General features: G+C 37.9%; 1 pseudogene; it reads left to right on the top strand.

Annotated features, from left to right (window-relative positions):
- Nucleotides 1–19,222: 19,222 nt before the first annotated feature.
- LOC121978900 lies at nucleotides 19,223–19,399 on the top strand (annotated as a pseudogene).
- The last annotated feature ends 5,511 nt before the right edge of the window (nucleotides 19,400–24,910 follow it).

Below are 24,910 nucleotides of genomic sequence, written 5' to 3'. Positions count from 1 at the left end.
AAGAAGTAGAAATGCTAAAGGCTCTTAGGGAAGATGAGGTTGATGACCTCCATCTAGAGCTTCTTGAAGATGAGAACAAGGCTTTGAAGAGTGAGGTTGAGAAGCTCAAGAAAATGCTTGAGAAATTCTCAACTAGCTCTAAGACATTAGACATGATCTTAAATGCCCAAAGGGCAGTCTACAACAAAGCCGGGATAGGTTATCAACCCAAAGAATCGAGTTTTATCTCATTAGTGTCTAGGACCCAATACCATAGATCAAATGATTCTAGGGTTCATGGAACTAGGAAGGGTATGACCAAAGCATGGGTTCCTAGGTCACTTCTTGTAGATGCATTAGGTCCCAAGATTTGGGTACCTAAAACATCTATCTTTCGTATCTTGTAGGCATTGATCGAGGGGGAGCACCTATCAACTTGGTTTGTTGATAGTGGATGCTCCAAGCACATGACCGGGGACAAATCTCTATTTGCTTCTCTTCAAAACAAAAGTAGAGGTAATGTGTCCTTTGGTAACAATGGTAGTCTTAAGGTAATAGGAGTTGGAGACATTCATATATCCGAATGTCTTCATATCAAGAATGTCCTTCTAGTCAAGGGAATGACTTTTAATCTCCTAAGTGTCAGTCAATTGTGTGATACGGGTTACACAATTGAATTTCATTCAAGTCAATGTTTGGTTAAAAACATTGACACACTTGACACAGTACTAGTAGGCACAAGGGTAGACAATATTTATCAAGTATCATTTAAAAGTGCTACTAATGCTTTGATTAAGTGTTTCATGTCAAAAGAAGAAGAGTCTTGGCTATGACATAGAAGGTTGACACATGTAAACATGAAGAACATCCGGAAGCTAGCAAACAAAGGATTAGTGCGAGGCTTACCAAGCATCAAATATCAAAAGAACAAACTATGTGATGCATGTCAAAAGGGTAAGCAAACAAAAGCGGTTCATAAAGGTAAAAGCATTGTAAGTACTTCTACTCCGTTAGACTTATTGCACATGGACCTATTTGATTGCAGTAGTGTAATATCTTTGAATGGAAGTAGATATTGTCTTGTGATTATTGATGATTTCACTAGATATACTTGGACCTTCTTTTTGAAACATAAGGACCAAACCATAGATATTTTCATTTCTTTTTGTAGAAGAACGGAAAATGAAAAATCAACCACAATTAAAACCATTAGGAGTGATCATGGTGGTGAATTCCAAAACCATAGGTTTTTAGAGTTTTGTCAAGAGAAGGGTTATAGACATGAGTTCTCTACTCCGAGGACCCCACAGCAAAATGGGGTTGTGGAGAGAAAGAACCGAGTCCTACAGGAAGCTGCACGAAGCATGCTCAATGAGTACTCTTTGCCGAGCTACTTATGGGCCGAAGCTGTGAGTACAGCTTGCTATGTGCAAAATCGAGTCCTAATACACAGATTTTTAGGAAAGACCCCTCATGAACTTTGGTTTGGGAAACCACCTACAATTAAACATCTTAGGGTGTTTGGTTGTAAGGTGTTTATCTTAAACACAAAGGATCATCTTGGGAAGTTCACGGCTAAGGCTGATGAAGGGATACTGGTCGGGTATTCACTCATCAGCAAAGCCTATCGAGTCTACAATAGTAGGACTAAATTGATTGAAGAGTCCTCTGATGTAGCTTTTGAAGAAATCCCTAATTTAAATGATCAATCAAGGGATGTAGAACAAATTCAATTCGAACTTAGAAGGCTAAGTTTGAATGACCAAAACATCGAAAGAGTCGAAATTGACTCTGATAATGATGAGCAAGGACAACAAAGAACTCAGGTGGATCCATTGCCTGATATTGAGTCCTTGTCTGTGCCAAGTGAGACCACTCATGAGGCACCATCAGCACCAAGGCAGTCTAGGCTAGACACTAGTCACCCCCAAGACCAGATTGTGGGAGACATCCATCAAGGGGTTAGGACTAGGTCATTCTTTAGAAATGAGTCCAATGAGGTCGCTTTGATCTCAGGAATTGAACCTAGATTAATTGATGAGGCATTGCATGATCCTGAGTGGATCATAGCTATGCAAGACGAATTAGGTCAATTTGAAAGGAGCCAAGTATGGGACTTGGTTCCCAGACCTAAGAAGACCACCATTATTGGAACCAAATGGGTCTTCAAGAACAAATTGAACCAAAAGGGAGATGTAGTTAGAAACAAGGCAAGACTTGTAGCCAAGGGCTATAGTCAAGTTGAAGGCCTTGATTATGATGAGACATATGCTCCAGTGGCCCGATTAGAGTCCATTCGCTTAATGCTAGCTTTTGCTGCACATAGAGGTTTCAAGCTCTATCAAATGGATGTAAAATCGGCCTTCTTAAATGGTCTCATTAAGGAAGAAGTTTATGTTGAACAACCACCGGGATTTGTGAATACCGAATCTCCAAATCACGTGTACAAGCTCAAGAAAGCACTTTATGAGCTTAAACAAGCACCACGAGCTTGGTACGAAAGGTTGTCAACATATCTACTAGAGAAGGGCTTTGTTAGAGGACAAATAGACCCAACACTATTTCTACGTAGAGATGGTGAAAATATTTTTGTAGCCCAAGTATATGTCGATGACATAATTTGTGGCTCAAACAACAAGGGCTATTTAAATGAGTTCATCACTCACATGGAGAGTGAGTTTGAGATGAGTCTAGTGGGAGAATTGACTTTCTTCCTTGGACTCGAAATCAAACAAACTAGAGATGATATTTATGTCCATCAAGCAAAATACACTCAAGAGATGCTCAGAAAATTCAATATGAGTGACTCTAAGGAAGTGTCCACTCCAATGGCGACAAACACTCGCCTTGACAATGATGAGAGTGGAAAACCAGTTGATCTAACGCAATATAGAAGCATGATCGGTAGTCTTCTATATCTCACAGCCAGTAGACCCGATATACTTTTTGCTGTGGGCATGTGCGCTAGGTATCAAGTCTGTGCAAAGGAATCTCATTTAATTGCAGTTAAAAGAATTTTGAGATATCTTAAGGGCACAATAAGAGTAGGTCTTTGGTATCCTCGTACCGAGTCTTTTGACTTGATAGGTTATACCGACTCCGATTATGCTGGGTGCAAATTGGATCGGAAAAGTACGAGTGGGGGTTGCCAATTTTTAGGTTCATGTTTAGTTAGTTGGTCAAGTCGGAAGCAACATTGTGTTGCTCTCTCCACGACCGAGGCTGAATATATTGCCATGGGAGAGAGTGTATCACAGTTGTTGTGGATGATACACACCCTAGAGGATTATGGACTCTCTTATAAGGGTGTACAAGTGCTATGTGACAACATTAGCACGATCAACCTAACTAAAAATCCAGTCCATCATTCAAGGACCAAGCACATTGAAGTGCGTCATCACTTCATTAGAGATCACGTAGCTAGGGGTGACATTGTGCTCACATATGTGGAGTCAAAGTCAAACCTAGCCGACATTTTCACCAAACCCCTTCCGGAAAATGAATTTAGTCATTTAAGGAGGGAGTTGGGAATGTGTTTGGCTCCTTAGGTCATTAGAACTTCACCATGATCAATAAGGACTATTAAAATGACAAGAGTAATTGGGAAACTGATTTGGGCAATTTGGGGACATCTCACACAAACGATAAGGTTTAACAAACTGTTTTTTTTGCTAGAAATGGGGTGAGATGCTAGGAACAACCAATTTATTCAAAATGTATTATGCATCCCTTGAATAAGTAGGTTGAAGAGACATAAATTGAGTATGGGGAAGGTCATTACATAATTCATGTGTATTTGACTCCTAGATCTTACTCATATATTCCAACCAAGGAATCTTGGTTGGACTTTTGTCTAGAAATTATCTAATCATGATTGATGTGTTGATTGATACTTTGGATTGGTATTTTTAATGATAAGATGAGTTGATAATGTAAGAATAGTAATTTAGGATATATTTTGACAAATTTGAAACTAAACATGACAGGGTTGGATATTTCAGGTTTTGAAACTCTGAAATGTCTGAAACTAACTTGTAACTTAATAAAAAAAAACCTAGAATGTTAGGACTTTCAGAGCTTGCAATTAGGAAATGTTCTTGTTCGTAGATGTTTAAGTTCTGTGTTCTGAATTTGAGAAGTTCTGAATTTTCAGAATTCTCGAGAAAAACGACTGCGAAATCGGTTGCTCGAATTCAGATATCAGAAATCTGAATTATCAGACACTGATCGGTCTCACGACCGATCAGGAGACTCTCTGATCGGTCCACAGTCCGATCAGGGGTCCTCCAGATATCTTCGTCCTTTCTGTTGGCTCACTGAACGGTCCAGTGACCGATCAGGAGGTTCTGGCACGCGACAGACACATCTGATCGGTCCAGGGACCGATCAGGAGGATCTCACGCGACACATCTGATCGGTCCAGGGACCGATCAGGAGGATCTCACGCGACGATTCACATCTGATCGGTCCAGGGACCGATCAGGAGAGTCTCAACCTCCTCAACCTTTCTGATCGATCTCTGATCGGTCTACGGACCGATCAGGAAGTTCCCTGATCGGTCCGGGGACCGATCAGCTTCGCTGAATGCTACTGATCACCTTCTGATCGGACAACCGTCCGATCCCTTCTTCACTGTACACCCATCTTAACCCTTAAAACCTCCCGATCCCCTCTTTCCCTCATTCACGCGAACCCTAGCCGATTCTTCCCACCAGCCCTCCCTTTTCTCTTCTCCTTGCACGCCGAAGCTCCAGCCCTCGGAAGCCCTAGCCGAGAGTTCCATGGCTCCAAGGTAACTCCTACCTCTATAGAACTTGGCATTGCGTTTTCATTTCTCATCTTCTGTTGTTGTGTTTGTCTCGGTTCTTATTTGTTGGTGGCTCCGGTGCTCACTCATTGCCCCATTTTACCACATTGTATCCCCTTAGGAAGAAACCCACTGATGGTGAGGGAACCTCTAAGGAATCAACCAAGAAATCCAAATCCAAAACTTCTCCTGCTCCCTCTCGACCCCAACCAGCTAGTTCCAGTAGATTCCCAAACCGCCAAACTGAGCAAGCTTTTCAACAAAGGACATTCAAATTACTCCCTTGTAGGTCCGTGGATAGAAAATTCATGGACGAATTTTGCCCACAAGTGTCCGAAATCATAGCATACTACAAACTCGATTCACTAGTCTACTTGGAACGAGATATCAACTATGACCTGGTCTCTGAGTTCTATAATAACCTTCATGAGACTAGTGATCAAGGTTTTAAAACAAGAGTTGCTAAGCGGACTCTTGATTTCAGTATCTCATCTTTCTTTGAGTATCTCGATTGTCGGAGGTGTTCCGGTGAGGTTTTTTCGATATTTCCTGACTTACCAGAACAATTACTTCCACCGTTTGATATCTCACCTGACGACATATATGAGTACTTCTTCAGACAGCCTAGACAAGGGCTAGATGAGCTAGATGTTGACTTCCCTACTTTTGCAGCCTTGAGATTATCTCCTCAAGATTACATTCTTTTTAAAATTGTCACGAACTGCCTTCTACCTATCACATCTAAACCTTTATCTGAGATCCGATCATATCATTGTCTTATGCTCTATGGTTTGCGTCGGCGTCTCGATTTTGATATCATGTCGAGCATCTACTCCTCAATCATATCCTATTCTCAGCCTAGCGGCTTCACTATTTATATGCCTTATGGGCATATAATTACTGATTGGCTTGAGACCCTTCAGGTTGATGTCTCTAAGGGTAGAACAATCAAAATGGTCAGGCAGGATTGCCGACTTGGGAAAAGGGCATTTTCCAAGTCTGGAATCATAGGGCGAAATGGGGATGTTCAGTGGAAGGATGGGAGAGCTTTAGGTGAGTTACCACGGGGACCTCCACGACAGGTTGCAGCTGCTCCTCCTGCTGACATTGGCGAGGCGGATCCTGATCTGCGCTGGCAGATCGCCGAGCTGGAGAGTCGCTTTGATCGACACGAGGAGATGGTGGCTGCTGAGTTCGATGGACTACGTATTCGGATAGACCAGCGCTACGATGACCTGCGCGGGCATATTGACCAGCGCTTCGATGATATGCGTAGTCATCAGGTGGTGACACAGCAGTTGCTACTCGGATGGATGGCACGCTACCCGCCTCCGCAGTCTTACCCAGGCTCCTCCATCGTGCCGCCTCAGGATTTCACCCTTCCTGCCGATGATGATGATGCTCCTCATGTTGAGGACGTTGATTGATGTAGTCTGTGTGTCACCTAGTCTGTATGTATTTTGGATGCTATGTGTTAGTCTGACCTGGATATTTGTACTTCTGATGCTACTCATATATTTATGCTTCTCGGTTTTATATTTGCTTGCTCCTTATTATGCTTCATTTTCTATGTTTTTTTTATATATATATATGCTGTTCCTATGCCATGATTTGATTGTATCTTTTGTCTTTCTTACTGTCGTATTGTGACCTTAGAGGGAACTCTAGGTCAGTTAAAAGAAGGCAGTATGGATTAAGGGGGAGCCTTTTCTAGTTTTTGTCACCTCATTTGCACCTTTTCGGTGTTTGACAAAGGGGGAGAGGATACCTAAGTTTAGAAATGTATGAAAGCTTGATTTTAGGGGAGAAGATAACGGGAAGAATCTTGATTCCCGTCATTGACTTGGTGGTGTATCCGTCTTAGGGGGAGGGTCCCGATTTCCCTAAAATTATGGATATGAAAGCACTTCTGATCTAAACTTAAATCGTGTTGTCAAACAATAAAAAGGGGGAGATTGTTGATACAGTCTGACCTGGATGTTGTTTTGATGTTGACACTGATTTAAGTTTCAATCAGATATTGAATTAACTACAACAAGAGGGGTTGACTTGGTTGACCTGATTAATCTGATTGGGAAAAGTCCGAGCAAGGAGCTTGGCACGGAGAAGTCTGGTGAGTGAAGCCAGGCAATTGGAGAAGTCACAGTGAGTGAAGCCGGGCAATTGGAAAGTCTGGTGAGTGAAGCCGAGCAATTGGAAAAGTCATGGTGAGTGAAGCGAGCAATTGGAAAAGTCCCGGTGAGTGAAGCGAGCCAATTGGAAAGTCTGGTGAGTGAAGCCGAGCAATTGGAAAGTCCTAGTGAAGCCGGGCAAGGGAAAATCCAGATGGATCAAGGGTGATCGGACATCTGGTATTGGGAAGTCAAGTATGGAAACTTGGCATGTATAGTCGGAGAAGAGCTCGGTAGCTCGGTCTGCTGTCAGGATTAAGGGTAGCAAGCTTGGAAGCTTGCCTCTTAAATCACAACCTTGGATCGGTCTGATGACCGATCCAGTGGCACAAGTGGCACGGGTGATCGGTCGGCAGACCGATCCAGTGACACTAAGTGTGCCCTGATCGGTCTACGGACCGATCAGTAAACACTCAGTAGCATACTGTGTTGTTACTGATCGGTCCGCCGACCGATCAGTGAGAACTCAGTAGCATACTGCGAATACTCAGTATGCTACTGTATCGATACTGACCGGTCTCGGGACCGGTCAGATTGATGCCTGATCGGTCCGGAGACCGATCAGGCTTGTGCGCGCGACACCTGATCGGTCTGAGGACCGATCAGGTTAGTTCCTGATCGGTCCGCAGATTAACGATCGAAAAAGAGATTTGAACGTATGGATCGGTCTGCAGACCGATCCATACTATAGTCTGTTTTGCATGCACTTTCTCTGATTCTTTCTGATTCAAAGTTGCTTTTGCCTAAATATTTCTAACCATCTGCTGCAAGATTTTGAGGTGCAGGTTACTGGTAATTTGCAATTGGTTGATTTCAAATTGAGCTTCATTAGTAGAGGATACCAGAGAGACTTTTGCTATGTTCCACTGTAAACCTGTTAAAGCAGCAAAGTCGTGGCTGCGATCTGGCGGTGATCTGGCATCGATCAGCTCAACTCATGGTGATTGGGTGGAGCTCAGAGACACCAGTGAAGACCAGAATTCCATTGGTGTGAGCTCAGATGATCAGATGAGAAAGAAGCGTGATTGGCGATGCTATGGCTGGATGCAGAGATTTGCTGCAGTTTGGCAGGGATCCGTTGCGGGCGAAAGGCAGAGATGGCAGAGACATAAAAGGCTGGTTGAAGAGAGGGTTAAGAAGAAGTTTCTTTTGGGAGAAAAGAAAAACTCTCTGTCGATCGGTGCAAAAGCTTTGACGCTCGGGGCTGAGAAGCGGCTGTCTCGACTTGCTCTCTGTTTCACTGACCTTCGCGTGACTGTAAGCTTAATATTCATTCTCCTAAGTCACCAAGCTCAGTAAGTCTTGTGCTATATTCTACATACCTGTTGAGATTTTGTTGAGAGGTCACTCCACCGAGAAGGAGAAAGTTCATAGCCGGGTGTTCACCGGGGTTGATCTACCGAAGATCGGCTTGTCCACCTTACGGACACCGAGGAGTAGGGGCAAGTTATCCCCGAACCTCGTAAACACTTGAGTCACTGTGGTTTGCCTTGTTTCTTCTCTTATTCTTATTCTGTTCTTAACTTGTTTTCCGCTGCGCTAACCACTCGTGTGAGTTTTATCTTTAAGTTTTAGCTTTTGAAGAGGCTATTCACCCCCCTCTAGCCATCCAAGATCCTAACAACTCCTACTCCTCGGCGTGTCCGTAAGGTGGACGAAGCCTATCAATCCGTCGGTGGATGGGTCCCCGGAGAACCGGCTAATATATACTCCTTGTGGGTGGAGAAACCTCGCCACAATAACTCTTGCAACAGCAAGATAGAAGTACACAAAATACAAAGAAGCACAAGACAATATGAATGTAAAACAAACACGCTTGCCTTCTCGTTGACTGGTTGAAGCAGCAACTTCACGAGACGCCTACAACAGCAGGAACCCAGTCGAAGAAGCTCACACGAAGCTTCGGAACTCAACAAAGCTCAAAAGCATAGCAGCAGCTCAGTAGGAAGAAGAGCAAGAAGAGAGGTAGTCATACTGTAGAAGCCCTCAACCCTTTATATGAACCTGCGAACCTGCAAGACAGAATCTAGCCGTTGTGACTCACAACGGCTAGGCCTGGACCGATCAGGCTCCACCCTGATCGGTCCAGGGTGCTGCTGATCGGTCATGGGGACCGATCAGCCCCTAGGTTGATCGGTCCCCAGACCGATCAGCTGTTCTTTCCCATCTCTGTTGCCTTCTTCTGATCGGCCTCCTGATCGGTCTTCAGTCCGATCAGATAACACATAGAAGCTCACTGTGTGGTTACTGATCGGTCACCAGACCGATCAGCCGTATCACTGAATCGGTCTCCAGATCGATCTAGAGCTTGGTTTTTCCCAAAACCAAGTCCCAAGTTTCCCACACCAACATCCGGTCAACCTTGACCTGTTGGTACATCATGCTTAGCATCCGGTCACTCCCTTGACCTGCTAAGACTCCCCACCAAGTGTCCGGTCAATCCCTTTGACCCACTTAGACTTTCCAACACCAGATATCCGATCACCCTTGATCCATCTGGATTTTCCCTTGCCCGGCTTCACTCACCAGGACTTTCACCTAGCTTCACTCACTAGGGTTTCCAATCTGGCTGGCTTCACTCACCAGGACTTTCCAACTGCCTGACTTCACTCACCAGGACTTTCCCACTGCCTGGCTTCACTCACCAGGACTTACACCTAGCTTCACTCACTAGGGTTTTCACAACTGCCTGGCTTCACTCATCAGGACTTTCCCACTGCCTGGCTTCACTCACCAGGACTTTCCCACTGCCTGGCTTCACTCACCAGGACTTATTCGTCTGCCTGACTTCACTCACCAGGACTTTCCACATCCGGTCCAGAGAACGAGCTACCAAGCCCTCTCTGACCACAGTTCGGAGAACGAGCTACTGTGCCCTCTCCGACTTCCACTTGCCAAGTTCCCATACTTGGACTTCTCCGTGCCAAGTCTCCATACTTGGACTTTCTCCCGTGCCAAACTCCCCGCTTGGACTTTTCCCGTGCCAAACTCCCTGCTTGGACTTTTTCGAGTCAGGTCACCTCACCTCGGGTCAACCAGGTCAACCTTGACCAAGGGTTGCACCCACAACCTCCCAAGTTTCTGTTCTTGTCAAACATCAAGATACAACTTGAGTCAGGTCAACTCGAGTCAGGTCAACCAGGTCAACCTTGACCTAAGGTTGCACCAACAATCTCCCATCAAAATACAACTCTTCTGTTATTGTCAAACATCAAAATACAACTCGAGTCAGGTCAACTCGAGTCGGGTCAACCAGGTCAACATTGACCTAAGGTTGCACCAACACTGTACACCCCAATAGAATGGTGTGGCAGAACGAAGGAATATGACTCTTATGGAAATGGTTAGATCAATGATCAGTTATTCAGAATTACCAAATTTATTTTGGGGATATGCTCTAGAAACGACAGTGTACATTCTGAACTTGGTACCTTCTAAGTCAGTAACCTCTACTCCCACAGAATTCTGGAATGGGCGTAAGCCTAGTCTGAAACATATTCAGATTTAGGGTAGTCCAACACATGTGCTGAAGGGAGACACTGATAAGTTGGAATCACATACAGAAGTTTACTTGTTTGTGGATTATCCTAAAGGAACAAAAGGTGATTTATTTTATAGTCCTAAAGATCAGAAGGTTATTGTTAGCACCAATGCTCGATTTTTAGAAGAAGACTATGTAATGAATCACAAACCCATGAGTAAAATTATTCTTGAGAAAATAAGAGAAGACACGTCTAATTTAGTACCAACGGTACAATATGAGATACCACAAGAAACTACAACACATGTCACAAATGATGCACAATTATAAGTAGTGCCTCGTCGCAGTGGGAGGGTTGTTAGGCAACCTGATAGATTCATGTTTTTAGGAGAATCTTCAGACTTGATCCCTGGTGAACATGAACCTGATCCCTGGACATATAATGAAGCACTCCAAGATAAAGATGCAGCATCTTGGCAAAGTGCAATGAACTCTGAAATAGAATCTATGTACTCTAATCAGGTCTGGGAGCTTGTAGAACCACCAAATGGTGTAAAAGCCATTGGATGTAAATGAGTCTATAAAAGAAAAAGAGGGACAGACGGGAAGGTGGAAACCTTCAAAGTAAGGCTTGTTGCAAAAGGGTATACTCAGAAAGAGAGAATCGACTATGAGGAAACTTTTTCACTGGTAGTCATGCTTAAGTCTATCCAGATTCTTTTATCCATTGCCGCTTATATAGATTATGAGATTTGGCAAATGGATGTCAAGACAGCTTTCCTTAATGGAAGTCTTGAAGAAAATATCCATATGAAGCAACCATAGAGATTCATTGCGAAGGGCAAAGAGCATCTTGTATGTAAGCTCAATCGGTCTATCTATGGACTGAAGCAAGCTTCGAGATCTTGGAACATATGGTTTAATGAAGTGATATAGTCTTATGGATTTATTCAGTGTCCGGATGAGTCTTGTGTATATAAGAAGAGTGACGGAAACGTAGTGGTATTTCTTGTACTATACGTAGATGACATTTTGCTCATTGGCAACAATGTCAAAGTGTTGTCAGATGTAAGGGTATGGTTGTCTAAGCAGTTTGATATGAAGGATTTGGGAGAATGTGGACATATTCTTAGGATCAAAGTAATAAGGGATCGCAAGAAAAGAATATTGTGCTTATCCCAAGCTTTATACATCGATACTATTCTAGCTAGTTTTAGCATGCAAAACTCCAAGAAAGGTTTTCTACCTTTTCGGCATGGAGTACCTTAATCTAAAGAGATGTCTCCTAAAACATCAAAGGAAATAGAGGACATGGAGGCAGTTCCTTATACTTCGGCTGTAAGAAGCCTAATGTATGCGATGCTATGTACAAGACCGGATATCTATTTTGTCGTGGGCATGGTTAGCAAATATCAAAGTAACCCAGGACAAGGACATTGGACTACCGTAAAGCATATATTGAAGTACCTGAAAATGACTAGTGATTATATGCTAGTTTACTGGGCAAATGGTTTACTCCCTGTGGGTTACACGTATTCAGACTTCCAATCAGATAGGGACAATAGAAAGTCAACCTCAGGGTATGTGTTTACTTTGGGAGGTAGAGTCATAGCATGGAGGAGTGTTAAGTATAAATACATTTTGGAGTCCACCATGGAAGCTGAGTATGTGGCAACCTTTGAGGCAGCCAAAGAAGCTGTATAGCTCAGAAACTTCTTGATGGACTTAGAAGTGATTCTTGATTTGCCCAAAATTATCACAATTTATTATGATAATAGTGGTGCAATAGAAGACTCGAAGGAACCACGAGCCCATAAGGTAAGTAAACACATTGAGCGCAAGTACCACCTGATACGAGACATCGTAAAGCGAGGAGAAGTTGTTGTCGCCAAGATTACATCAGAAGATAACCTGCAGATCCTTTCACTAAGGCCCTTCCGGCGAGAGATTTTGATGGGCATATTGAGGGGATGAGATCAAATGTATGACAACATATATGGCAGCATAGTCTTTTAGTATAAGTGGGAGATTGTTAGAATGTATACTAAAAGTCTAGCATTTTGTATAAACATTTATTTTGAATTGAGAATCACATTGGTCAAATGTCTGCATTTAGTTAAATGCAGTTGTCCATTTAATTTATATTGTAGATAACATGGCGTGTGGTATCACACAGAAGATCATGTTATCAGTTCTTTATAAATTATAAATAGAAGCTCATAACCAAGATGGATTGGGACAAACCATTGGAATGGTTGTAGTGTAATTTGGTATAAGTTTATCTTGACTATAAAATTACACTAGTACACTATGTGTGTATTGAGCAGGACCATTTGAGGTTGTTCCTTTTATACTGACTACATAAAAGAACAAAACCTCTGTTATTATGGATGTGCGTACTCTTAATCTCGATATAATAACAAGCACATATACTTAGTATTTATTTCTTTAATTTATGAAAGGGTAAGATTTATTCGTTAAATCAATAGGCTCGATAAGTTGAGAAATGATATTATTTATATGGTGTGTTGTTGATTATAGAAGGAAATTGTATCCTAGTTATCTAGGTTGATGATGTCCCCTTGAGGAGCTCATAAGGATTGTCATGTAAACCCTACAAGTGGACTTAGTTCCGACATGACAATAAAGTTGAGTGGTACTACTCTTGGAGCTAGATGTTAATTAAGTGAGTTGTCAGTAACTTATTTAATTAATGGACATTCGATATCTTAAACACAAAGAGATTAATGCACTCATGATAAGAAAGAGCTCATAATATAATATGGGATTGGTGCGATAGTTCAATAATAACTCATTAGTGGTATGAGTTATTATTAATGAACTTGAGTTGGGTTTTCGGGTCGAACACAGGAAGCTTAAGCTCATCAGGAGGCCAAAACCAATTCCTCCTCTAGGTCCCTGTTGTAGCCTCTATGTATAAAGCCTCGTATCCAACCAAGTCTACTTCTTACCCAAGTAATGGGCTGGCCACATCCTTGCTTGGTGCCTAAACAAGGGTTGGCCAAGCTTTGCTTGGAGCCCAAGAGGTGGCTGACCAAGCCTTGCTTGGTGCCCAAGCAAGGGGCCAGCCAAAAGGAATTAAAAGAGAGTTTTAATTTTAAAATCTTTCCTTTTTTGTAGCCATCTACAATTATTTAAAAGAGAGATTTTAATTTTAAAACTTTCCTTTTATAGCCATCCACAAAGGGATTTAAAAGAGAAATTTTAATTTTAAAATCTTTCCTTTTTGTAGTCATCTATAATTGTTTAAAAGATAAATTTTAATTTTAAAATCTTTCCTTTTATAGCTATCCACAAAGGGATTTAAAAGAGATATTTTAATTTTGAAGTTTTTCCTTTTTTGTTACCCAAGCTATGGCCGACCATGATTGAAATTAAAATGAAGTTTTAATTATGTTTTAAATTTTCCTTTTTAGCATTCACCAAGGATTATAAAAGAGAGGTAGATGGTGCTTTATGGTGTAACACAAACTAAAGTTCCCTCTTCTATTTTCCTTGGTGGCCGACCCCCTTTCTCCTCTTCTCCCTTTGCTTTCTTCCCTTAAGGCTGGTGGCACATCAAGGCTTCACCTCCTTGTGGCCGGTTTCTTGGAGAAGAAGAAGAAGAGAAGGAGGACCCCTATTCTAGCATCCAAGAGGAGGAGAGAAATATAACAGAAGATCAAGAGGTATTTGTCTATGAAGAAAGGTACAACTATTTCTTTATTCAGCATCGAAACTAGTTTAGTTTTTCTTTGTATGGATCCTGAAATACCAACACAAGAGGCTATCAATTTTGTGCTTCAATTGAGTTCTCTGTAGTTAAGCCTAGGGTTTAATGTAAGGAGTTTAAATATTCAATTTCTTTGAAAGACTTTGTTTAGGAAGTGGTGGATGATCCCATAACTAAGAAGGTCGAGTGCCTCGCCAACGACCTGGAAGCCAATCCTTGAAATAAATATTTAATCAACTTCTGTAATATGGTTTAACATCCGAGGAACACATGAGTTGAACTTAGATTAATAATGTTAAGTTTCGTTTGCAATCCAAGTTTAACTTTTGAAGAACACATGGGTTGCTAGGAAAAGTTCTGTACTTGTACAAATTTTTGTACAGGGGAAACAGAACGGAATTTCAAGTAGCGCCCAACACAACATTCTTAGAGGTCTAAGTTGGGAAATTATCACACACTCTTTTAGGTAATTAATGAACTCTTGGTTTAGATACTCGCCACCTCGATCACTTTGAAGGGCCTTAATCTTTTTGCCACATTGATTTTCTACCTCATTCTTGAACTCCTTAAACTTGTCTAGAGTTTCAGACTTATGTCTTTTTAAGTAGACATATCCATATCTACTTAAATCGTCAGTAAAAGTAACAAAGTAGGTATACACTCCTCTAGCCTGAACTTGCAATAACCCACAAACATCACTATGTATGAGTTCTAGTGGTTCCTTTGCCTGTTCACCTATCTTGGTGAATGGCTTCTTGGTCATTTTGCCTTGTAAACATGCTTCACATGTATCTGTGGGCTCTAATTTAATAGAATCCAAATACCCATTACTGCATAATCTAGCGATGCGTTTCTGGGTTATATGACCAAGTCTACAGTTCTAGAGATATGTTAAGTTTGAGTCATATAATTTCTGTTTTTTTACTTTCAATAGAATAGATCAGTTTATCTAAGTTAAGAACATAAAGACCATTATTCAATGAACCATTCCCATAGAATATATTATTTAAATAAAAGGAACATAACTTATCCTTGAATTGAAATACAAATCCCTCGGCATCTAAACTTAACACCGAAATAATATTCTTTAAGAAACTAGGAACAAATTAACAGTTTTCTAAATTCAAAACAAGTCCACTAGGTAAATTTATTGAATAGGTTCCTATAGCTAATGTAGCAACTCTCGCTCCATTAGCTACTTGTAGGTCTATTTCGTCCTTGGACAACCGTATGCAGTCACTTAGACCCGAATGACATTACCATGAATTTGAAATGCCCATATCTTGTTTGGAATGCAGTTTTCGGAATATCCTCTCCTTTAATTTTTAATTGATGGTATCCCCACCTTAAGTTGAGCTTTGAATACACATTAGCTCCTTTGAGTTGGTCAAATAGGTCATCAATTCTTGGTAGAGGGTATTTGTTCTTAAGTGTGAGCTTATTCAATTCCCTGTAATCAATGCACAATCACATGCTGTCATCCTTTTTCTTTACGAATAACGCCGGTGCTCCTCATGGTAATGTACTTGGCCTTATTTGCTTCTCATCAAATAGTTCTTGGAGTTGTTCCTTGAGTTCCGCTAGAGCCATTTGGTATGGAGCCTTTCTTCTGAAATCTCCTAGAGATAAATGAGTGTGTGACACTGCAATCAAACAATGCATAAGTAGGTAGATTGTTGATTATAATAGTACCTGGCACGACATCATTAACTACATTTGCTTCTTCTTGGGTGATGGCATATACTCGGGCATTTGTGGCTACCTTGTTATCTCCTTGAGCCCTTGCACCTATACCATTGCTTGGGCATCCACCCTTTCACTCTAGATAAGGACATTGAGTAACACAATGTCCCACTTGTCCAAATCAAAAGCACACTCCTGCCTTCTTATAGCACTCCCTAGGATGTGCAAATCTGAAGTGGAGCATGTCTCAACCTTCTGGTTGGTTGGAGAAGGTGTAGGTCTTCTTGGTTGGGGGTTTGATAGATTTTGCCTTTTGAACATATTTGTCCATTGCTTGAGGAGCCTTGACTTGTGTGGGGTCTTTTCAATCTATTCTCCTCTTCTTGTCATTTGATATTGATCTCGAATCGAATTGCTGCTCCCATTAACTCGTCAAAATCCCTTGGTTTGAAGACTGCAAGATCCAATTGAATTTAGTTGTTTAGGCCCTTCTTGAAACGATTGAGTTTTAACATCTCATCTACCATAATCACTGGAGAATAGGTTCCTAGTGTGCAAAACTTGCACGAATACTCCATTATTGACATATCTGGAATTTGAATGAGATTTTCAAATTCAGTCAGCTTCTAAAGTCACATGGCAGTTAGAAAATATTGCCTCAAGAAGGCTTTTCAAAACCTTTGCCATGTGATTGCCCCCTTTTTAGACATGGAAGGTGTAACGCTCTCCCACCACTTTACAGCTTTGTCTACTAGAAATGGGGTTACAACCTCCAGTTTAACTTCTTTTGGAACTTCTAGCAATCGGAGGTGATTCTCTATTTCCTTCAACCAGTTTTGCCAACCTTCGGGTATGAGTTCCCATCGAAGCTCAGAGCTCTTGCCCTCCAAAGGGATTTATAATGATGTTTAGTCCCATTGGGCTGAGGGGATGATGGTGGTGCAATGGTTGATTAGTAGCTAGGTTTACCAACCCTTGAAGTGTGGTTGTCACTATTGTTGCTATAGCCATTAGGTCTTCACGACTTACGCCTTGTGCTCTTAGTGGTGATTGTTCACTACAACCTGCTTCATTGTCATTTTCTCTTGGGTAAGCGTAGTATGAGTTACAATTAGTGCTCGTGGTGCCATTTCATACCAGATCATGATATTCTAAGAAGAGTTGTGGGACACATAATGTAATGATAGGATATAGTAGAAAAGATTGTTTTAAATGATTTTAATATATAAATAAATAAATAAAATAACATAATATTAAAATCTGAAGTAATATATTCTAACTCTTAAATATCTATTACTTAGTCTATTATCTCTCTATCTCCTAAATCCTCTTCTTCCATAGGGTCCTACTCAACTTGGTCGGATTGCAGGGTCAGATTGGATTGTTTTAAGTCAGGTTTCTTTCTAGTATTTTCTTCTCAGTAGAAACTCTACCCAATCCGATTATGGGAAACCTAGCTCTGATACCACTTCAATGTCAGGCTTTGTGACTGGGGACTGACATCAGCATTGCTTTCAAATCCAAAATTTGAAAACAACTAGCCTTAGTAGTATAACAATTGCCAAAGAAAATTAGTCTTTTCATTTCCAAAATAAATAATACACTATTTTATCATTCGAACGAATTAAATTACATTCACTTAAATTAAGAGTTCATTATTGCAGTAGAATTTTAATCTTCCTATCAGCAATTGGAGCGGATTCATCGTCCCCAGAACTCGATTTGCTCCCTATCAGCATAGGCACTGAAATTAAATAATGTTCCTCATGGCTTAAGTTGATATCATCTCTCTAGAATTATCCCTCCAAGAGGAGACGTTGTAAATCGAAAGTAGTTCAAAAATCAGAAGTGTTCAGAATATGTATCTCTACCATTTAGTTCATAATTAATTTAGTGCCCCCAAAATACAGTAATGACGATAATTAGTGATCTCTAGTAATTGGTAATAATAGTAGTATAATAAATAATTTTTAGAAAATACAACTATCACTTTCAAAACTCATAATTGGCATAATAAGTCCACTTATCGAAATCCTTAGAAGTTGATACGGCAATGGGAAAGGTGGGATTATTGAAGTACATTTCTCTTCATTGTCAAAACGATTCTACCAGGCATATGTCTTCTTTTCCGATGAAGGCTTTCTATAACTTTCCTATAGTTATTTATACTATCCTATTTGAATCATGGTCTTTACAACGCTCCTCGCGTAATCCACTTGGACTCAAGCTCTGGGTTTGTTCGGCGTTTGTCTCAAGCCTTCGGCATCAACTTCATCGACTCGGCAGTAGGAGCACTTGGCAACTTGACAAATCGGAGACTCAATAAATTCCCTCTCCCAAAATTAAATTACATTAATGTCCTTTTTTTTTACATTGAAAATAATTTCAATGTTTATTAGTAATTTCAATCAAGAATCTAGAGTTCGAAACACAATTATGATGTATTATTGAAAACTTTTGTCATGAATCAATCAGAAATATATAGTTCAAGACTCAGTTGCAGTACATTTTTGAGATTTTTCTCATTAATAAATCAGGTATATAGAGTTTGAGACTCAATTATGGTGTATTCTTGAGAATTTTTCTCCTTAATCAATTAGAGAATATGCATTATCATGATTCTCTTTAGTCTCACATCTTAGAATTGGCAACACTGCGAGCGGAGAAACTTCTATAAATATCTTGGGTTGACAACACTAGAAATCATACTTTTCTTAGCTTTTTGGCTAAGATCAAATGTAATATTAAATTAATTTTTTATGAGGGAGAGTTTGTTATCAGAACTGACCCACCCTAGGATAATCAAGGTGGGGCCGGTGCACAGTGCCCACCTCTGGCTCGACCCATTTTTTTTGTTAATATTTTTTTTTAGTAAATGCTAACAAAAACGTGTTCAGTGAAAAAAGAAATTAAATTAAAAAGGTGGAGCCCACTTTTTTTTTTTTTTTTTGTAATTTTATATATTTTAAAAATAAATGCTAACAAAGTCCGTGTTCGAAAAAAAATAAATTAAAAAGGAACTAAATATAAATTCTAAAATATTATGGAGATTTTTTTTTTTTTTTTAAAGTGTCCAATAAAAAAAGAAAAATATGCACGAGGCAGTCAAGCGATCCTTTTCTTCCTCTTCATAGGTCTTTTCTTATTCTCCCAAAACCTTAAAATTCCTAAATATAAATTTATTTTACGTATTTTGTTAATAAAATTATTTTTTATAGTATCAATTTTATTATTTTTATATGAATATAAAGGTTTTTTTTTGTTTGCACCGGGCCCTTCAAAATCTAGGGCTGATCATGTTTGTTATAGTAACATACTACTGAGGTTTTCGAGTGTCACCCTATATACCTGACGTACTCTTACCAAGTCCACTTTATAGGTCTTTTGGCTAAGATCTAGTGCAGTATTTATTCTTATCAGTTTAATATCTGATATAAAAAAATAAATTATTTTTTATAAGGAAGAGTCTGTTAAAATAGTTTGCTGCTAGAGTTCTCGAGTGTCGCATTTGCATTACACTACCGCATAAGTTTGGTGTATCTTTATCAAATCTAATTTATGGACATGAAATATTAATTTATACATATTTATGTATTATATTATATATACAATGTGGGTACGAGAACCCAAAGTTCATTGATTGAGATGCTTCTCTCAAATCAGTTGTACATATTTTTTTCCACGCATAGTCAAAAGAGCTATTTTTATTTATTATTAAAGCAATGCTTTATTTTGATTATTTTAATTTTTTAAAATAATTTTATTTTCAATAATGTTATAATAGTTTTCAGATTGTACATTAAAAAAACAAATATTTAAAGATGAATTTTAACCAAGAAAAATATTCATCGTAAATCTACAACAAAATTATTGATAGAAAAGAAATTGTAACTACTCAATAATGAAATTAGTGATAAAAAAAATTTGTCGTAAAATTAATAATAAAAAAACTTTTATCACAAGATTCATTGCTAAAAAATTTATTATCGTAAAAATCGTTGTAAATTAGCTACACATTTTTAATTCATAGCAAAATTTGTGACGAATTCAAAATTCATAGTCAATTTGCAACGAATTCAAAAACCGTTGCAAATTTTGAGGTGAATTCATAATTCATCACAAAATTTATGGACGAAATTCAAAATTCATCGCAAACTTACCTTAAATTTTATAACTAAATTTAGCGATCAATTTTGAATTCGTCACAAAATTTGTAATTAAGGACGAATTCAAATTCGTATATAATTTAGCAGAATTTGTGATGAATTCAAAATTTGTTCCTAAATTTTGGGACGGAATTTGGATTTGTCCCTAAATTTAGGGATGAACTCAATATTTGTTCCTAAATTTAGGGGTCAATTCAATATTAATTCAAGATTTGTTCCCAAATTTACAAAGAATTTTAAATTCACCCTAAAATTTAGAGACGAATTCAAAATTCATCGCAAATTTTGCGAGTTTGTGACAATTCAAAATTAGTCCCTAAATTTAAGGATTTATCTTTGTTTCTGACCCCAAACCCTAAAATCCCTAAGAATATCAACTTGTCTTTCCATTGGTTGAAGTTTGTTCTCGTTCCATCAAGCATGTCTAGTTTGACAAAGTTCTAATTCATAATCTTGATGGTAGACTCTTGAGTGAACTCCATGGTTATGAAGAAATAAACTCTTTAAGATTGTAGAAAGAAGTCCTTCAGAGAGGCTTTGGAAGAGGCTCGAAGCTGAGATGCTAAACCCGAGGTAATCTAAGACATGTAATCACTTTCCTTAAAGATTTTATTGCTCCCACTATCTTGGTAGACCGGATTATAATAGGTAATCTTTTCTAGGATACAATATATTCTGAAACAATAAAGTAGCAAGTTCTTTGATTATTTGCATAAGAATAAAGAATTAGTATTATCTTTAATTTGGCCAAGAGCACTTATTTATAGAATTCTTTCAATTAACCACAAAAAGACAACCATTCATTAGTCATGTTGGTTCCCAAAAAGACACAAGTATTCACAATAAAATCTTTGGTCACAAAGAGATGCAATTGTTCACATTTTAAACATTGTTTACAATGAAAACTGTTGATTACAAAAGGGATGCAACTTTTCAAAATACAAACACTGTTTACAATGGAAACTAAACCTCAACAATTTGTTGTGCCCCTCAATGTGTGAAATGCTAATCCTCTCTAGACTAATTAAGATGTTTTGCTGGGTTGCAATCTCATGTCTTGTGATGTTTGACCACTGCTTACTCTTTTTCCAAAAGAAGTCTGCCAAACAAGGAGATGGTAAGGCAACAATGCAGGCAACGTTCAGGTTGAAGTCCTGAAATTAGGTTCAGAAGAGTCATGCTCGCAGTTGGAGCAAATCCACATCAAGATAGGTGTGAGAGTAGAATGCAACATTGTGAACTTGATCCTGCATGTTCTGGAAGGCCTGAGAGGGACGAGGGTTGTGAGCATAGCTTCAGTGGATGCTCGTGCATACTCCCCCAGATGAGCAAATCTGAAGTTGCAGATTAAGGTACAAAAACTAGTTAAGGATGTATAGTTTACAGTAAAATAGAGCAGTTAATTAGCCAAGAATATATCAAAAGACTACAGTTGAAGAAATAGCTCATCCATGGCGATTGCCAAGTAGTTTCCGTCCATTAATCCACTTTTTCTTCTGTTTTTTGACCGAATCGTATCCATGAGGAGAGTAGAGAGAGTTTCTGATAAGTTTAGCAAGTCAATGGAGGAAAGGCCAATAATTTTAGTGAGAGGACTACAACTTGCATGCATGGCTGATGTAATGGACCATTGCAATCCAATTTGGACCTTCCAAGAAGCTACATATTATATACAATGAGAGTAAACTTCATATTTCTTGTCTTAGCCGTCTCTGCTAAAATAAATCTTTTGGTGGTGCAGAGTTACGATTGGAACGAGGCGCTCTTCCAGGAAGCTATGAACAGGGCGATTGATGGCGTGGACGCAACTACTGAAACCCTTTTGGTGGCGTAGTTTATAGGTTGCTAATTGGATGTATAAATATTGTGTGAGGTTGAGATTAATTTTAAAAAAAACTACAGAATAATTATTCCAGAAAATTTTCATTAGTTTTGTGTTAATTTATTACACTATGCATTTTCTTGTTAAAAATCTTACTTTTTATTTGTTTATTTTCTAACGTAGAAAAAGAAGATGAGGAGGAAGCGTGAGGAGCATGAAGAAAAAACTAACCAAGAAAAAGAAGATGAAGCTAAGTATGAAACTTAGCTGTGACCATTGTTAAATTGTCTGATCTTTTGTTTATCTGATTGATTAACTTTGTTTGAAATTTGTTTGTGTTGTAAGATTAACTTTGTATGTGAAATTTGATTGGCTGTGGCCGTATATGATTTCTTAGTTCTATTTGGAATTTGGGTTGTAAGATTAACTTAATTTGTATGTGAAATTTGTTTGATGTATTGTTTGGTTGTGGAATTTGTATGTGAAATTTGTTTGATGTTTGGAATTTGTCTGTTTGAAAAATATCAGAATTTGAAATAAAGTTGCTTGTTACAAAATTTCAGAATTTGTGACAAAAATCTTTTTTGTCGTAAATTAAGGACGAAAAATATTTTCATCTTTGAATTGATATGAATTTCTATTTTTCATCACAAACTTTTGCTATAACATATTTGCGACAAAAAAAATTTCATTGCAAACTTCATTACATTGTTTTTTTTTTTTGCAACAAACTTTTTTATAAAATTCGTCACAAAATTGATATTTTGTTTAGAAGTAATATTACACAATAATTAATATCGATTAGAAATAAACAATTTATATTGTAGTAACTACTATTTTTAGTTGTTATAACAAAATATTAACTATTAATGATAAAAAATATACTATCTATATATTATAGCAATTATAATTCGTAGTTGCTACAATATAATGTTATTAGTATTAATGAGAGTGGAATTGTCCATGTTATAATAGTTATAATCCGATAAAATTACTATAACAACATCAAAATAAAAGATATTATCAAAATTGACCAGAGATGACTTTTATTGATGTTTAGCTACAGGGTGTGTTCGCACATAATGGAGTCTTCGTTTTTTTGCCACTCCTTTTTCATTCAAATTTTTAACAAGGATAACCAAATTTGGATTTGGTTTTTATTTGGATTTTAAGAGGAGATAAAGATTTAAAAGAATAAGGTTACTTTTGTGGTAAATGTGGTAAAAAGGTGAATACATTTCCTCTAATGCCCCCGTTAGTCCGTTCCAAGAGTAACACGGAGAAGGTAAATCACGATGACTTAAAATGCAAATGACAAATGGGATAAATTTTACATGAGTTGCAAAGATTTACTTTCTAAGAATCGATCCTGAGACCTAATGTGATAATCAATCTACCACTTATCAACTCAGTTAAGCTTGTGGAATATTATTAAATTACTTTTGTAAATGTAGACAAAGAGTTGCAGATGAAAAGACTTTTTTTTTAAAAAAAAAAAAACAGTGTCGTTCTCCATAAGAATATTGTAATTAAATCAGTTATTTTCGGGACTGAGTCGTCGACTCCATGTTGTTTTCATTTATTTTTCTAATTAATCAGATGTTGACAATTTGTTAAAAATATAGTGAGCCATTCTCAACTCTCCAATTTGTTAAAGTAGTGACGATATGGCAAATGAGAATTTAATCCTTACTCAACCTTCTATTATATTACAAAAAAATTAAAATAGTTCTTTATTTTCATTATCATTAGAAAAAAGCATGTCAAAATAATGCATCTCATCTAAAATACTGTCTTATTTCGATTGTTTTGAAACATAAAAACTTTAGTTTATATATATATATATATATATTTCCTAATATTATAGCCATACACTATTAACCCAAGTATTTTGGCACTGACTCCATGTTGTTAATTTTCAAACAGGTCGTTGTCAAATTGTTGACTTACATACTCAATTATTTTCAAATAGCCAAGTAAATTGACTAGACTTGATCAAAATTTGAAATTCAAGGCATTAGATTGAGACCTTTCGTTAGGACTTATAACAACTCTAAAAGGTAATACAACAGATTAGATTGCAGATGAAAGCAACGGAGGATCATTAAGTGCTTAAGCTTCCATCGGGCAGATGCAGCTCTTTCTTTCTCGTTTCCTGAAAACAGCAGCAGTAACGTTCTTCATCCTCGGTCAATCCTCATCTTCTGGTACGTTTAAGAAAAGTTAATCCTAGTCCAGTATTGTAGATTTTATTAATTTATTTTAATAATCTATCAAATTTAATTTTACTAAATATTAAAAAAAAATCAACTTATTTTGGAAAACAATTCACCAAATATGCATCCCTTTAGTTTCTAAAATCCTCTCTTTCACTCGACTTGCTTCATTTCATCCATGATTATTGTTTAAATCGGGAGTGGAATAGAAAGGTTCAGAATATTAGTTTTTTTTCAGTACTGTAATGTTCAAAATAAAAGAAATTAAATTTAAAATACAATAATATTGATTTGATATAAATTTAGAATTTTTAAGATTGTAAAATAGCATTGTGTTTTTGAATCAATTTTGAACTAGTCAACGGACAAAAACTCGAACAAAGCAGATATGGCCATGCGTACAACTCTTTTTTCACGATGAAAAATATATTAGATTTTCTTTAAATGATGTTCAATTAGATGAAAAATATATTAGATTTTCTATCAAATTGAGTACGACTCTTTTTCCACCTCAATTAGATGAAAAATATACTAGATTTTCTTTAAATTATACTTAATTAGATGGAAAATATACTAGATTTTCTTCAAATGATATTGAATTTAGGAGAAATTATATTAAGTAGGAAAAAAATTGTGCTCACTTTAATAGAAAATATACTCGATTCTAGTTTAAAGTGTTGAATTTAACAGGAATTATACTCATTTTTAGATTTTTTGTACCTAAAAAATATGAAAGGTAATTTTGATAATAAAAAAATATACTCGATTCTAGTTTAAAGTACTAAATTTAAGAAAAATTATAATCATTTTTGGAGTTTTTGTACATAAAAAATCTGAGGATCAATTAGAAAA

Source organism: Zingiber officinale, chromosome 4B (genome assembly GCF_018446385.1).
Source record: "Zingiber officinale cultivar Zhangliang chromosome 4B, Zo_v1.1, whole genome shotgun sequence".
NCBI lineage: Eukaryota > Viridiplantae > Streptophyta > Magnoliopsida > Zingiberales > Zingiberaceae > Zingiber > Zingiber officinale.
This window is presented reverse-complemented; position numbering and strand designations above follow the sequence as displayed.